Source organism: Saimiri boliviensis, chromosome 2 (assembly GCF_048565385.1).
Source record: "Saimiri boliviensis isolate mSaiBol1 chromosome 2, mSaiBol1.pri, whole genome shotgun sequence".
Lineage (NCBI taxonomy): Eukaryota > Metazoa > Chordata > Mammalia > Primates > Cebidae > Saimiri > Saimiri boliviensis.
Window position 1 is genome coordinate 120,988,704 of NC_133450.1, and position 14,914 is coordinate 121,003,617.

The 14,914-nt window shown below is 37.1% G+C and overlaps 2 protein-coding genes across 2 annotated transcripts in view; one reads left to right on the forward strand and one right to left on the reverse strand.

Annotated features, from left to right (window-relative positions):
* AVEN (apoptosis and caspase activation inhibitor) overlaps positions 1–14,914 on the reverse strand; it is a 174,192-nt gene that overhangs the window by 103,816 nt on the left and 55,462 nt on the right. The gene's annotated exons all lie outside the window — the stretch shown is intronic.
* Positions 1,230–14,914, forward strand: part of CHRM5 (cholinergic receptor muscarinic 5) — an 86,498-nt gene continuing 72,813 nt past the window's right edge. Inside the window, exon 1 of the mRNA XM_039462747.2 lies at positions 1,230–2,149. The gene's annotated coding sequence lies outside the window, so the exon portion shown is untranslated. The remainder of the gene's footprint in view (positions 2,150–14,914) is intronic.

The window sequence follows — 14,914 nt, forward strand, 5'->3', positions numbered from 1 at the left end:
GCTTAATAATCGGAGGCTCAAAACTTGGAGTGTTTATTATGGAAGTGACCAGTATATAATCACTAATCATTACCATATAAAATTACAATCCTTTTCATTATCATGCAATGTTAAGTGGGAAATGTTCAAGAAAAATATTCTAGAAATATGTTTTCTTGCATAAATATTCCTGTTACAAATGTGTGTCAAAGACTACTATAAAACTAAAATTTGTTTTTCTCATCTAAGTCATCTCAGTGTTTAAAATTCTATTGGCTAACAATTGAAGTGTTTACTTTGTCTAGATTCTCTCAGAAAAAAACCTGCATAACAGCAGTTTCTGAGACACAAGGAATTTGAAATGAACTGGATATTGTATGACTCCAAGGAATTACAGTTTATGTATTAGGTGTGATAATGGTACAGGGTCATGTGAAAACTGTTCATAATTTAAAAATATATATATCAAAGTACGAATAGGTGAAATGAGATTTGCTTTAAAATATTTTAGACAAGAATTGAATCTGACAATTCAAATAATTGACAATTTGACAATTATTGAATCTGAGTAATGGGTTTCTGGAGGTTCGTGTATTATTTTTCAGAGTTTTGTGCAAGTTTGAAATGTTTTATAATAATTTTTTAAATATTTAAAAACATTATATTGTCTAGATACACTCATAAAGAACTCTGGCAGGCAAGGAAAAAACGTTTATATTTAAAATTTAAATTTTAAATTGAAGTACAATATTTAAAATTTGAATTTTAAATTTAAAACTCAAGTGCAAAAATTAAGAAACTGACATTTTAAAATCTATTCTTTTATACAGCGAATCTGGATTTCATCTAATTTAAGAAAAAGCTTTAATGAAGACCCTATTAAAAGGCTGTATCAAATGAGGACTTACAATGCTTTATTCCAAAGCAACAAAATGCATATGCCCAAAAGATATATAAAAACAGGCGTGCATTTAGCAAAAAAGAAAAAAAAAGCAGTCTTTTCTCTGCTACAAATGTTTAAAACTCACAGTATAGTCTTTCTATCTTCCTTCTTTAGGGAAAACCATATGATGAGAAAACAACTCAGCAACATGTCTGTGAATAATGCCTAGCAAAGCTTTAAAAAAAAAAAAAAAAAAAAAAAAGCTTCTAGCCAAAAAGACTAAGAGGGAAAAATGAACATTTTCAAAAGCATTTTGGAACCTTATTTCCAGCTACCTTCGTGCTAAGCCTTCTTTTTCCTCCCAAAATACGTCACTTAACTGTCTGTCAAATAACTCTTGCCCATTCTACCTGATCACACTCTGAAGCTGCAGCTTTTCCTGCATTCGCTTCTCAATGACAAGCTGCTCAAACAGAGAACACCTATCAAAACGAGTATCATCATCTGCTCCTTTCTTTCTTCGTTTCAGGATATACTGCTGTCCATCAGGGGAAGCAATTAATGGGTTTTTTATGTATGGAAGCGTCATCCCATCAGTTTGCTGTCTGGTTTGAATAGCTCCTGTCAGCTCTTCATTCACGCCAAGTACGTTCACCGGACAGAGATATGATAAAGCCATACCACCTTTTGGATTTTTACCGCACTATTCAAAAAACAGTGCACCAGAAGCATGGGTCACAAAAGCACAAGGAGGACAGAAGAAATGCCTTCATCCTCGACAGAAAGGAAGCTAATGGACTGAAAAGTTGGTAAGCAGAAAGGAAAGCAAGAGAGTACAAGAACATCCACGCTTCTAGTCCAGATAATGTGTTTTAAAACAGCTTGATTTGGAAGTGCGTGTAATTCTGAAATACGAACAAGCAGAAGTTTTCCAGAGGTAAAATGTACATAGGAATACCAGGTTTTCTCATTGCTGAAGCATTCAATGAATCTTTAATAAGTTCTGAACACTCAAATTGTCTGTGGTCAGATCAACTGCTGTTATCAGATAAGGCAAAACTCACCCTTCTGCTTCTATAATCCTATCCAAATAGACTCTTCACATACCGCATACTATCCTAACAAATGCTACAGGATTATCAGGAATACAGATATAAAGACACTGCAAGAAATAAAACACTGGCAAAAGAAAACATGAAAGGAAAATAGAGAATTAATTTCAGGTCTCGAAGCTTACTATTTCCAGCCAGAGTTCAAATTACTGAGCTTCAAACAAACCACTGCCAGGTAAGATTTAATTTTATAACCTTAATTTTTATCTTGTCTACCGGAATTAAATCTGCTCGTGCTGTGAATGAACTAGTGGATTTGAATTTCATGCAACCGTTTCCTTAAGCTTTTGCAGATTTAAGCTGAGGTAAATACTTGTTTTTACTTATGGTGCATAAACAAGTCACTCATAGATAATAAAGCATCTAAAACTCCCATTCATTTTTCATTGAATTTGTCTCATCTTTGTCTTTATTTTTCATCCCAATTTTGTTTTATTTAATAGCTTGAAAAAAATGCATGAAGAGAGTTCTGAATGGTGCATGAGGGCCATTCACAGACATTGTTTACCAACAATATTCAAATAAACTTTGCTTCCTAGAGTACTTGATGAGAGAAGGAAAAATTAATAAGTAATTTAAATATTTCTCTTCATACAAAGGAACAAAAGCTCAATGACTGATTTCTATTGTTAGCAGGAAAAAAAGCTGTGATGTCATTTCATTCATACTAAAGAAAAATAATCTCTACTAAATTAAGGTATATAACACTCTTGTAAGGATGAGGCTAATTTATCCTGAAGATACCAGGCAATTTTATAACAGACTAAATGTAGACATTTTTCTGATTTAACAAGAGGACGAAAGGATAAAAGATGTCTGGTACCTTAAAACCTCAAAGCTTTGACTCGGGTCAATGGTCAAAACTATAACATGCAAAGCACTAGTGAAGCCATCAAAGAATTTTAAAAGATACAGTGCCTTTTAGAAATTCCCTAGAAATCACTGCATAATAAGACTTCTAGAGAGACAATCTTACGTAAAAACAACAGAAAGGAATCATCTGATCTTCTTCATCTGATATTTTAATTTCCTACATAGATTTTTTTTTTTTAGCAGAAATCCCAATGACATTGGTTTTCATATAAGTTTCTTTGGAAAAGTGAGGTCCAAAGCACCTTAACATAAAGAAGCCATACAAATAATCCTATTTCTATTATCTTAGAAGGGAGGAGACAGGGAAACAAGAGTAAATCACACCTAACTATGGAGATCTTGTGATAATACACATAAAGTTATCAGAAGTAAGTATTCAATACTTATCTAAAAGTAGTCCAATTTGAAACTGTCTTCCATTTCACTGAATTCTTTCACCAAATTTTAGTTAAGGGAGTAAATTATATGATCCCTTCACACTTTCCAAGACAGTCTATAAATAACCTTAAATATCATAAGTCTTTTGCATCTGAAGTCATTACAGAAACTTACCTGTCATTTTCAAGTAACAAAGGAAAACAGAAATTTAATACAAGTGGTGATTATCTAATATGCCAATTTGTTTCAGAGAAAAAAGTGTTTATTTAAAAATCTCAAAATACTTCAAATGTACACCAGACATAACTAAAAGTTAAGTTGCTGTTGTTTACCTACACTAAGAAATAGCTGAACCCTTAAGGGTTCTTTCATCTGTTTCCTCCTTATTATATTACAGTTTGTAAATAGTCATGATTCAAAAATATGTAGATATTTTAAATGAAGAATACCAATCAATATTTTAAATTGTAATTAAAGATTTTTAATTAACTTGGACACAAGTATGAAATTTATATTATGCTCAAACAATTTGCTTCCAATAAACAGAATTAAAGGGGGAAATAACAATATTCCTTAAGTGTTCTGGATTTTATTTACTCATTGTAATGTAAACAGAGACTCACATCCCACTAATCTGGGGCTTTCTTTCTATAACTCACCTTCCAATGACAATGGATGGGCAAATGAATACTACCTCACTCCTCCCCAGTCTGGTCCTTGTCAGCATCAATCCCAGTGAATTTTCACTTTCCTATCCAAGTCAAGGCTCTCTCTGCTCTATAATAACCCATTTAAGAAACGTGATTATTGAAGTTTCAATGACAGCTTTCAAAAAAATACCCTACAGCAATTTGGAGTAATCGATATTTTCTTCACACAGAGTGAAAAAAAAAATTGATAACTGCTTCAACTTTACATCTCATGGGTACAAATGGATAAGACATTTTATGCTAGTACCTGAGGATTTGGTTTATTTATAGGAATTTTTCTCTAGTATTGATAGATTTAACAAAGAGATTTTGAAGAGTCCTGGAATGTAGTCAATGACTATTTGTTTCTGCAATTTAGAATGTATTTCTTTCACACATATTATATAAAAGTATTGTATGGTAAAAGCAATGCGATTGTGTATTATTGGTTTCTTTCATAGAAATGGAGCAAATATTTTGGCTGCCATATTCTTATAATGATACCTATTACTATATCCTTAAATTCTGGTCATTGTAAATTATTCAAAAGCTGTAAGCTTTTTATTTAAACCATGATAAAATAAAAATAGGCATACAGGACAAAATGAACACATCCATTTTGTGTCTGTTGACATAACAATCTTAAAAGTAATTTTTGTCTGAAATACCAATTTTATATACAAAATATACAATTTTGTCCATAAAATTAGAAACATAACTAAAATCCATTTTTGTGTGTTAGCATTTAATTTAATGGGACTGATATTACATAATATTTTTAAATGCATTAAATTTGTATTTACTTATATCTATATTATTATAACTTTAAGTTTTCATAAGGAATTTTTTTCATTCCATTATAATGGCACAGTGTTGCAAGCTTAATTCAACCGGGCATTTTAACTAGCCAATATATTTGTTCCTTATTATGGTTAATCTTCTTTATGAAGTGACCAAATTTGAACAAGGATGTAGTTCACCCTGAAGATGCATCTCCTCTCCAGCTTCTTCCTGCTGAGAGGGAACAATCTTTGGTTTGTGACATCACAATCTGTGACTGGGAAAGTGGCTCTGATATCAAACAGATGATTATATCCTTTCAGTGTGAACTAGCTGAAAGAGAGATGTGAGCACTATTATTTCAAGTCATATGAACAAGACACTAAAGAGATTCATGACAGGAACTGAATTAGAGAAAGATGCTTTTATTGCATTTGTCACTTTTTCAGCATCAACCATTGAAGATAAAAGTACCATCTCATAGTTGTCTTCATTAATAATTTGGAAGTGGGAGTAAACATCATGTTGGTTAAATTCACAGACCAAGATAAAATGGGAGTAAGGAAAACACCAATCAGCAAGCAGACAGTCACGAAAGAGGCCCCTAGAGAACTGAGGAAAAAATGCAGAATCTCACCTTAGTTCAAACAGAAATACTGATGCTACTCGGAAAATTAAAAATTACCAAAACACCCAAAATGGGAAAGATGGTCTCTGAATGAGAAAGAGATCCCTAAATATAGCTTATAAAGTGATCCCATGACATAGATTAATTAGTACCTGACACATGGACTAGTATAAGGGCAGGGAAGGGGCTGGTTAACACCTTTCTAAGAAACCATGAATTTGTTGAGAAAAAAAAACTACTGTGTTTTGTCAAAGTCTTCAACAAATATTTGTAAAAAATAAGTAAAAATAAATCAGGAGTTCAATAAAGGAAACTAAAATGCGAGCTCCTCTTACAAACACATAGGCATATAAAGCCTCTTTTTGTAATCTTTACTTGCAACTGTAGCCAAAGGACAAAGCAGACCAACGAATCCTTCCACACTGAACACATGTGCAGTCTGTCCTTTGATTAGTGGCAATACCCTGATTCAAAGTATCAGTCATTTGTGACTGACCCTCCTAGACTCAGAGCCAATACAAAGATGATATGTAAAAAACACAGTAACAACTCCACGCATAATTACAGGTCGAGCTGAAGTCTCAACATCTATAGTTACACAGATTGCAGATTGCTTGATCCAGGAGCGTGAAGAGAATTCTTATGAATTGGTTCATTACAGCCACTGGATTATTCAACAGTTGTTTAAAGATGCTGACATTCTCCATTTTTCATGTTGAAATTATTAGTGAAATAACTCGGCCGGGCACGGTGGCTCAAGCCTGTAATCCCAGCACTTTGGGAGGCCGAGGCGGGTGGACCACGAGGTCAAGAGATCGAGACCATCCTAGTCAACATGGTGAAACCCCGTTTCTACTAAAAATACAAAAAAATTAGCTGGGCGTGGTGGCATGTGCCTGTAATCCCAGCTACTCAGGAGGCTGAGGCAGGAGAATTGCCTGAACCCAGGAGGCAGAGGTTGCGGTGAGCCGAGATCATGCCATTGCACTCCAGCCTGGGTAACAAGAGCGAAACTCCGTCTCAAAAAAAAAAAAAAGAAATAACTCAAGAATATGGACCAATCAGAAAACATTCCTTTTATAGACATATTGTTTGATGTCACACTGTTGTTGTCATCTTCAGACTATGTGGGCCTTCTTATTTCCTGATTATCACTATAGAAGTGTAGCACTCAATAATGTGTTCTTTAAGAAAAGCTAGAGATGATTTCCAGTTCAGGCATCAACTAAAAATCCTTAGCTATTTACAGAATTTTTTGGTACAGTTACCTAGAAAGCTGTCGGTGTACATCTATCAGGCTCAGTATAGAACATGGTACAACACTTAATATTTCATCAATTGTATACCTTCCCTTCATGTGTTGCAAGGACACAGCCCCCTACATGCAGTGTCTTGTGCGTAACTTGTGGTAACACCAACAGAAGAGCTTTTCATGCCTAGGAACTTCCACAACACTTTGAGGATACTTCTTTTATAACACCTTGTTAGATTGCACTGAAAACCTATTTATGGCCAAGCATAGCGACTCATACCTGTAATCCCAGTGCTTTGGGAGGCCAAAGCAGGAGGATTGCTTGAGGCCAGGAGTTTGAGACCCACCTAGGCAACACAGCAAGACTCCACCTCTATAAAAAAAGTTAAAAAAAAAAAAATAAGGCCGGGCGCGGTGGCTCAGCCTGTAATCCCAGCACTTTGGGAGGCCGAGGCGGGTGGATCACGAGGTCGAGAGATCGAGACCATCCTGGTCAACATGGTGAAACCCCGTCTCTACTAAAAATACAAAAAACTAGCTGGGCGTGGTGGTGCGTGCCTGTAATCCCAACTACTTAGGAGGCTGAGGCAGGAGAATTGCCTGAGCCCAGGAGGCAGAGGTTGCGGTGAGCCGAGATCGCGCCATTGCACTCCAGCCCGGGTAACGAGAGCGAAAACTCCGTCTCAAGGAAAAAAAAAAAAAATAAGAAAATCTATTTAATATAGTTGTCTCACATATGAAATTGCATTTTTCATGGTTGAGGGCCTTAAGAATAAAGACCACACCTAATTTGTTCATCTATTCCCAAGGTAAGTTCAGCACTAGTTAATCAATAGATGTGTTAAATGAATGTGAACATGTATCTTAATACATTCTCAGGTACAATCTCAAACAGGCAGAAGACTAGTGATCCTAAAATATACCTCAACTACATTTCACTGATAATGGGCAAGCAGGTAACTCAGAAAAGTCTAATGAAGGACCCTTTTAAAGTAATTTACACTGAAATAATAGCTATAAGGAGATACTATCTGTTAGGGATATTATATGATGTTATTAGGTATGCAAATACAGGATAGCAAATTTATCCCTTATGCTTTTGCTGTATTTGAAATATGGAAATCACATTTGCTCTACTACACTGTGACCTAGAATTTCATCAATAATCTAAAAGGATCTAAATTGGTCTTATTATTAAAAAGTGACTTCAGGAGAATTTGAGTATTTTGCAAATGAAATTCAAGAGATACTGCAATCATCTTTCTACTCAAAGATGAGTGGAAAAAGTGACACACTTAAAATCTTAAAATTATTCTACTGAATGTTTTCCCTGCCGCCCCCCTTTCACTCTCTGTGAGGAATGAATCTTTGCAAGTTACCTATGTTACATCTCCCAAGTCATCTCTTCTCCTTATGCCAACCACACAATATGCCAACAACGGTGATTTCTTTAAAAGCAGGGACAAAGACTAAAAGGCTATGCTGTGCCTCAACCTCTATGATAGAAATTAAAACAGTAGAGTGTTGAGGTAAAGCCAGCATCACTCTAGAATTCATCAACGTGTGTGTTGGGGTGAGGGCAGCTGTCATCTAAAGATGCTCAGGGTACATGAATAATGCATGCATACGTCCTCACAGAAATCCCTGATTTGATGTTGGTGTGCACAAGTTAAGATTTTGAGCTTTGGGCCAGGCATGATGGCTCACGGCTATAATCCCAGAACTTTGAGAGGTCAAGAAGGGTGGATCACCTGAGGTCAGGAGTTCGAGACCAGGCTGGTCAACATCGTGAAACCCCGTTTCTACTAAAAATAGAAAAGTTAGCCAGGCGTGGTGGTGTGCACCTGTAATCCCAGCTACTCGGGAGGTCAAGGCAGGAGAATCGCTTGAACCTGGGAGGCAGAGGTTGCAGTGAGCCAAGATTGCATCATTGCAGTCCAGCCTGGAAAAAGAGAGTGAAACTCCGTCCCAAAGGAGAGAAAAAAAAGATTCTGAGCTTTGTCATCCTATCAGGTTTTTAGCCATGTTACCTTCTTTCAAACAAGATCTTAGATAAAGTGACATATAAAACATGTAAGAGCAGATTTGCCCTAGTTGGGTTGAGACGGAAAGCTTAGAGCCCACAGGCCCCCTTCTCACCCCATCTCTTCTCCACACATTTCTTGGATACCTTCTAAGATATATTTGTTGCAATTGTTCTGCCATCTAGAGGATTCACAAAGGTATTCTCCATTTTACTGCATGCTTTTTATTCTGTACACTGTCAAACACTCTAACCTAAAATTCCTGGTATATGTCAAGCAGTAGTATTTTCTAGACCAAGAGGGCACAGGTTGCAAAACACTGCTGCTTAGCCATGCAGAATGCTACTCAATTATTCTGTTGCCTAAACACTGATCAAGCAACCAAGACCTAGGATTCAAATAAATTATAAGTTGATTTTAAAAGGGACTAAACATCTATAATTTGGGTTGGAGTAGAAACTAAAATTAACAAAACCTCAGAAAATTATCATTTGCAATCAAGAAGACATAGAAACAAAAAGTGAGAATTTGTCATAACAGAACTCAGAATTTAGTGTGAGAAAACAACAGAATTAGTTAGAAATACCAGGTCCCCTCTATAATATTCTGCCAAACACTGGCAATGTCTTGAGTTGTTTCCAGGTTTGTGAACTGTGCAATTTACTTGCCTTTGTGAGTGAGATGGGGTGCAAGTATTTAAGCTTGAGCCTCCATTTATAACTAATTATTATAACTAGCTGGATATATTGGATAAAATTAACTTTAAAAAGAGGGAAATATGATCTTCCATCTACAAAAGCCACATTGCAATTATTGTCATACTATTTATATTACTATTTATTCATTTGCATTCAGTGATCATCGCCAGCACTGTCCTATTCACTAAGAAAATTAATAGCATAACTATTAATCCAAAATCTCAAATGATTCCTACTTTGAAGCCAATCTCCTAAACGAGCAATGTTGCTTTTTTCTCTAAAATACTTTAAAATATTTTCAAATACATTCTTGAGATTCATTTTTAAGTATGAGTTATTTTAAACCAACAACCAATACCCACGTACTTATTATGCAGCTTCAACAAATATAAATTTCTGCCACTCTTGCATCAGATTTTTTATGGCCTCTCCATAAATGGATCTCGGAAGAACACACCTTTATTCTGTAAGTGTTTTAGGAACTGGTTAAAATTTATACATCATTATTAAGGCTTTTTAAGTATCAGGAATAGGACATGATTTATATGGGCAATTAATTATATAGGCATAATTGTACATTTCCATTAAAAATATTTTAAATAAATGTAAATAGCAAGACAGAAACAAAAAATTTTTTTACATCTATTTATTATACCTTTCCTGGCTCCAATGCCCAGCTGAACTTCTGAAACAAACATTCTAGGTATAGAAACAGAGACTACTTTATTTTCCTAAGCCTTCTCTTCCTACCCAAGTCAGCCAGCCTCCTGTGGTATAGTGACATCCCAGAAGGAGGTAAAATAATCAAAATTACAGGGTCCCTTGGGAAGGAAACCAATTCCCAGAGGTGATTCTTTATACAGAAAAGAGATAACTAAACTCATGGTCACAATGGCATGAACTAGTTATGGCAAGGTTATTTATTATCTTGTACAGAAAAAAAGAATTTTTGGCTTAATTGGTACCAAGGAGATAGAAAGGTTGAAAGGCTCTCTGTCTCCTGACTAACAATCAGAAAATTCACATTACCTTTTTAAGCAACAAAAGAAACAAAAACCAGAATAACCACATTTAAAGGAATACAAAAAGCTGGAGTTTTTACGTGAGGCAGGGAAGCTTGCCTTCAGGATAACAATTAGGAACAAGCTCCAATACTCTCACTCAGAGACACTGTTTCTCATATATTGGTAGGATAAAAAGATAATCTGATTAGCACTTCAACAAAGCAGAAGAGACAGATTCAAACAAATCCTCCTATCATCTCCTGTACTCCCTTACCTTTATTTACAAGTACATAAAATATTGCATATTACAAGAAATTCTAGCTTCATACCTTGACACTCTCTTTTGTTAGGAGGCTATGACAGCATGCTTTGATTCAGGCTGTTGTATCCCAGCCTCGTGGCCTCACTGAGCACCATTCTTATGCTTGCTCTCCTCCCAGGACACTTGGGAAGAAAGGATAGTACATACATATTTTCCTTTTCGTTACAGCCCTATGTCTATGTCCATGAAATCTTCAACCTTGAAATTTTTTAACTATTTCTACAAGTGAAGAATCAAAGATTCTCTATTACACTCTAAGTTTCCAATAAAACGGTCTCCGAGCAATAAGTCCTCGCTGGTAAAACAGCCAAGTTTGAATTAAAAAGGACTATTTCAGGCCAGGTATGGTAGCTCATACCAGTAATTCTAACACTTTGGGAGGCTAAGGCAGGAGGATCACTTGAGCCCAGGAGGTCAAGGCTCCGGTGAGCTCTGATCACGCCACTGTACTCCAGCCTGGGTGGGCCCTGCCAAAAAAAAAGAAGAAGAAGAAAAGGAAGAAAGGAAGGGAGGGAGGGCGGGCCATTTCAAAAGTCACTATGTCTATTTAAAACTATTTTTAAAACATAGAAATCCAACCAGAAAACCTTAGCGATCCAAGTACATGAAAAAAGAGGCAATTTCTCTCCAGACAGAACCAATGCAGACCGGCCGTTCTGAACAAAGTGACACTGAATGTATTAGTAATATTTCCTGAGCACCCTCTGAACATGTGTGGTACTAGACTATGGCAAACCCACTGTAGACACAGGAAGTCTCTTGAGTTAGACAAAAAAAGAGCTGGAAGTACACTTAATTAATTGGAAATAAAAACACCAAATGAAAATTAGAGTGTACAGTCTGGGCGCGGTGGCTCATGCCTATAATCCCAGCACTTTGGGAGGCCGAGGTTGGTGGATCACGAGGTCAAGAGATCGAGACCATCCTGGTCAACATGGTGAAACCCCGTCTCTACTAAAAATGCAAAAATTAGCAGGGCATGGTGGTGCATGCCTGTAATCCCAGCTACTTGGGAGGCTGAGGCAGGAGAATGGCTTGAACCCAGGAGGCAGAGGATGCAGTTAGCTGAGATCATGCCACTGCATGCCAGCTTGGGTGACAGAGCAAGATTCCATCTCAAAAAAAAGAAAGAAACAAACAAAAATTAAAAGTGTACAAATTTGTCCCCAAGAGTTTGAGAAAAATAGAATTCGGCCTTACTTCTTCCCTTTCCCCCGGTTCCTACACCCAAGAAGTATCAGAAGGATATATAATGAATCACAAACATAGAAGAAACCAGAGAGTAATGTTCATTTTCACCCTGAAGTCCCAAGTCTACAAAAACAAACACAGGAAAAATGAAGGCAAGAGTAAGGAGGAGGGGTAGCAGAACAAGACAGACAAAAACAGATAATAACTGGGACCTACTGGCTCATATAATATTCCAGGTTTCTTTTTCATCCTGTTTAGGAAGGTCTACATACTTGAGAATGTTTCAAATTTTAAGTCTATTTTAATAAAGAACCCTCTACTTCCTCGCTGCATACCAATTTGATTACAGCTTACCTCAAAGGACACAACCACAGAGGAGTCAACTCTTAAACCCCTCTTCAAAATAAAAATCAGAATTTAAATGGGTATCTAGGCTATTATTTAATGATTGCACTGCTGGCTGGGTGCGGTGGTCCATGTCTACAATCCCAGTACTTTGGGAGGCCAAGGTGGGAGGATTGCTCGAGCCCAAGAGTTTGACAGACAACAAATGGGAACTACTGGCTCATATAATATTCCAGGTTTCTTTTTCATCCTGTTTAGGAAGGTCTGGGAAATATGGCAAAATCCCATCTCTCTCTAAAAAAAAAAAAAAAAAAAAAAAAAAAATTAGCCGGGCATGCTAGGGTGTGCCTATAGTCCCAGCTACTGAGGAGGCTGAGGTGGAAGACTCACGTGAGCCCAGGAGGTCAAGGCTGCACTCCAGCCTGGACAACAAAGCAAGACCCTGTCTCAAAAACAAACAAATAAAACTGCACTGTTTATGAACCTACAGAAAACACTCTTATCTGAGCAATTCACCTCCAACAAATACCTACCTACATGGTCTTAAGTTAAACCTCAACCTATATGAGCCTCGGTTTCCTCATTTAAAAAATGAAAGCTTGGCCGGGCGCGGTGGCTCAAGCCTGTAATCCCAGCACCCGAGGCAGGTGGATCACGAGGTCGAGAGATCGAGACCAACCTGGTCAACATGGTGAAACCCCGTCTCTACTAAAAATACAAAAAATTAGCTGGGCATGGTGGTGCGTGCCTGTAATCCCAGCTACTCAGGAGGCTGAGGCAGGAGAATTGCCTGAACCCAGGAGGCAGAGGTTGCGGTGAGCCGAGATCGTGCCATTGCACTCCAGCCTGGGTAACAAGAGCGAAACTCCGTCTCAAAAAAAAAAAAAAAAAAAAAAAAAAGAAAGCTTTGGACCAAATGTTATATAATACTGTTTCCAGAATGAACATTCTAAGTTCCTGAAGAGTGAGGAAAAAGACACCACTGGTTCACAACATACCAATTTTACTCAACTAAGAATTTGGTTTGGCATCCTCAGGACTCTTAAAGGATACATGTAGAGAAACACCAAGGAGCTCCAGTGGTGAAGAAAAATGCAGTGTACATGTGCCTACATATTTTTCTTATATCAACTGCTGGTTAATTAGAATAACATAAGCAATCCAAGAGATTCAAGATTGGTAGTAGAGGAAACCATTTAGGTGAACATTAACTTGTTCTAGTTATGAATTTGTTAAATCTCTATTTTCTGGGTTTTAAAAAATAATCAGCTCACTTTTTCACTCTGATTTTAAAGGGGAAAAAAAAAAGAATGAGGATAACAAGGGAGAAGATTTCAGACATCCTGGCTGAATCCATGATATTGTTTAACATGGTATCATAGTAAACTGGTATGGCTCAGAGCAACTAGGCACAGAAGAAATGAGGTACAAGGAAACCAAACATGTAGAACTGAAGATACGTTAGTTTAAAGTATGTAAGTATGTCAGGAGCAGCAAGTTCTTATTTCGGAAATATACTGTATAGCTGACAGACGTGCACACTCCCACACAGACTAGATTTAATAACATCTTTTTGTTGGCAGCAGTCAAGAATCACTGCGCTGGTAATGTCTTCATTTGACAAGACCTCAGCGTGACAGCCTGCTCTAAAATGATTCCACTTTACCTGTTGCGTTACTTCCACAATGTGGTTCTAGTATTGTCCCACACATGAACACTCCAAATGCACTGCCTCTCAGGCAACACTTCCTCTGATTTTTCTAGTTGTGGGCTGATGGCCATATATGACATGAGCACAAACTACAAATATTAAATATGCATGTATGGATATCCTGGGAGAGCAGATAAGGCATAAATGAGTATTAAAGCCTTGAATTACAATAGGTAATAGGGCACCCACATAGGAAAGACTGCTTCTCTTTTCTACAAAAGAGATGCAAGATCTAGGCAGGGTGCAGTGGCTCACGCCTGTAATCCCAGCACTTTGGGAGGCTGAGGCAGGCAGATCACGAGGTCAAGAGTTCAAGACCATCCTGGCCAACATGGTGAAACCCCATGTCTACTAAAAATATAAAAATTAGCTGGGCATGGTGGTGCACGCCCGTAGTCCCAGCTACTTGGGAGGCTGAGGCAGGAGAATCACTTCAACCTATGAGGCGGAGGTTGCAGTGAGCCGAGATCGTGCCACTGCACTCTAGCCTGGCAACAGAGCAAGACTCCGTCTCCAAAAAATAAGAGAAGAAAAAAAGAGAGGCAGAGTAAAGATAAACCTGCCCCACAACTTGGCCCATTTATCATTATCTATACAAAGAGAAGCCCAAATTACTTTTTGCCCCAAGTAGAGTATAGGCAAGGACCTTAACCAGTTCCCAAATCTCATGTATACCATACGCGAAACATTATCATCAAGAGCATGAAAATTGCTAACTTGCAATACCACTCTGACTTCAAAATATAATGGAAAAAATATAGCTAAATGTAGCCTACCCCAAAAATCATATTCCTAGAGCCTCCAATCAGAACTCAAAAAAAGATTAAGATAGGATGCAGAAACACTTTGCAAGTAAATGCTTTCTCACTTTAAAATAGAGATCATCAAATTGAAAAAAAAAGGCTGTGGCCTACTGAGGTCACACTGAGTTTTTACATGAATATACAATAACAACTTGGTTCCAAAACTTCTCCAATTTTTGGCAGCAATTTATCTTAATTTTCTCACAAAATTGTGGAGAGAATACCTGAATTAAGAAATCCAA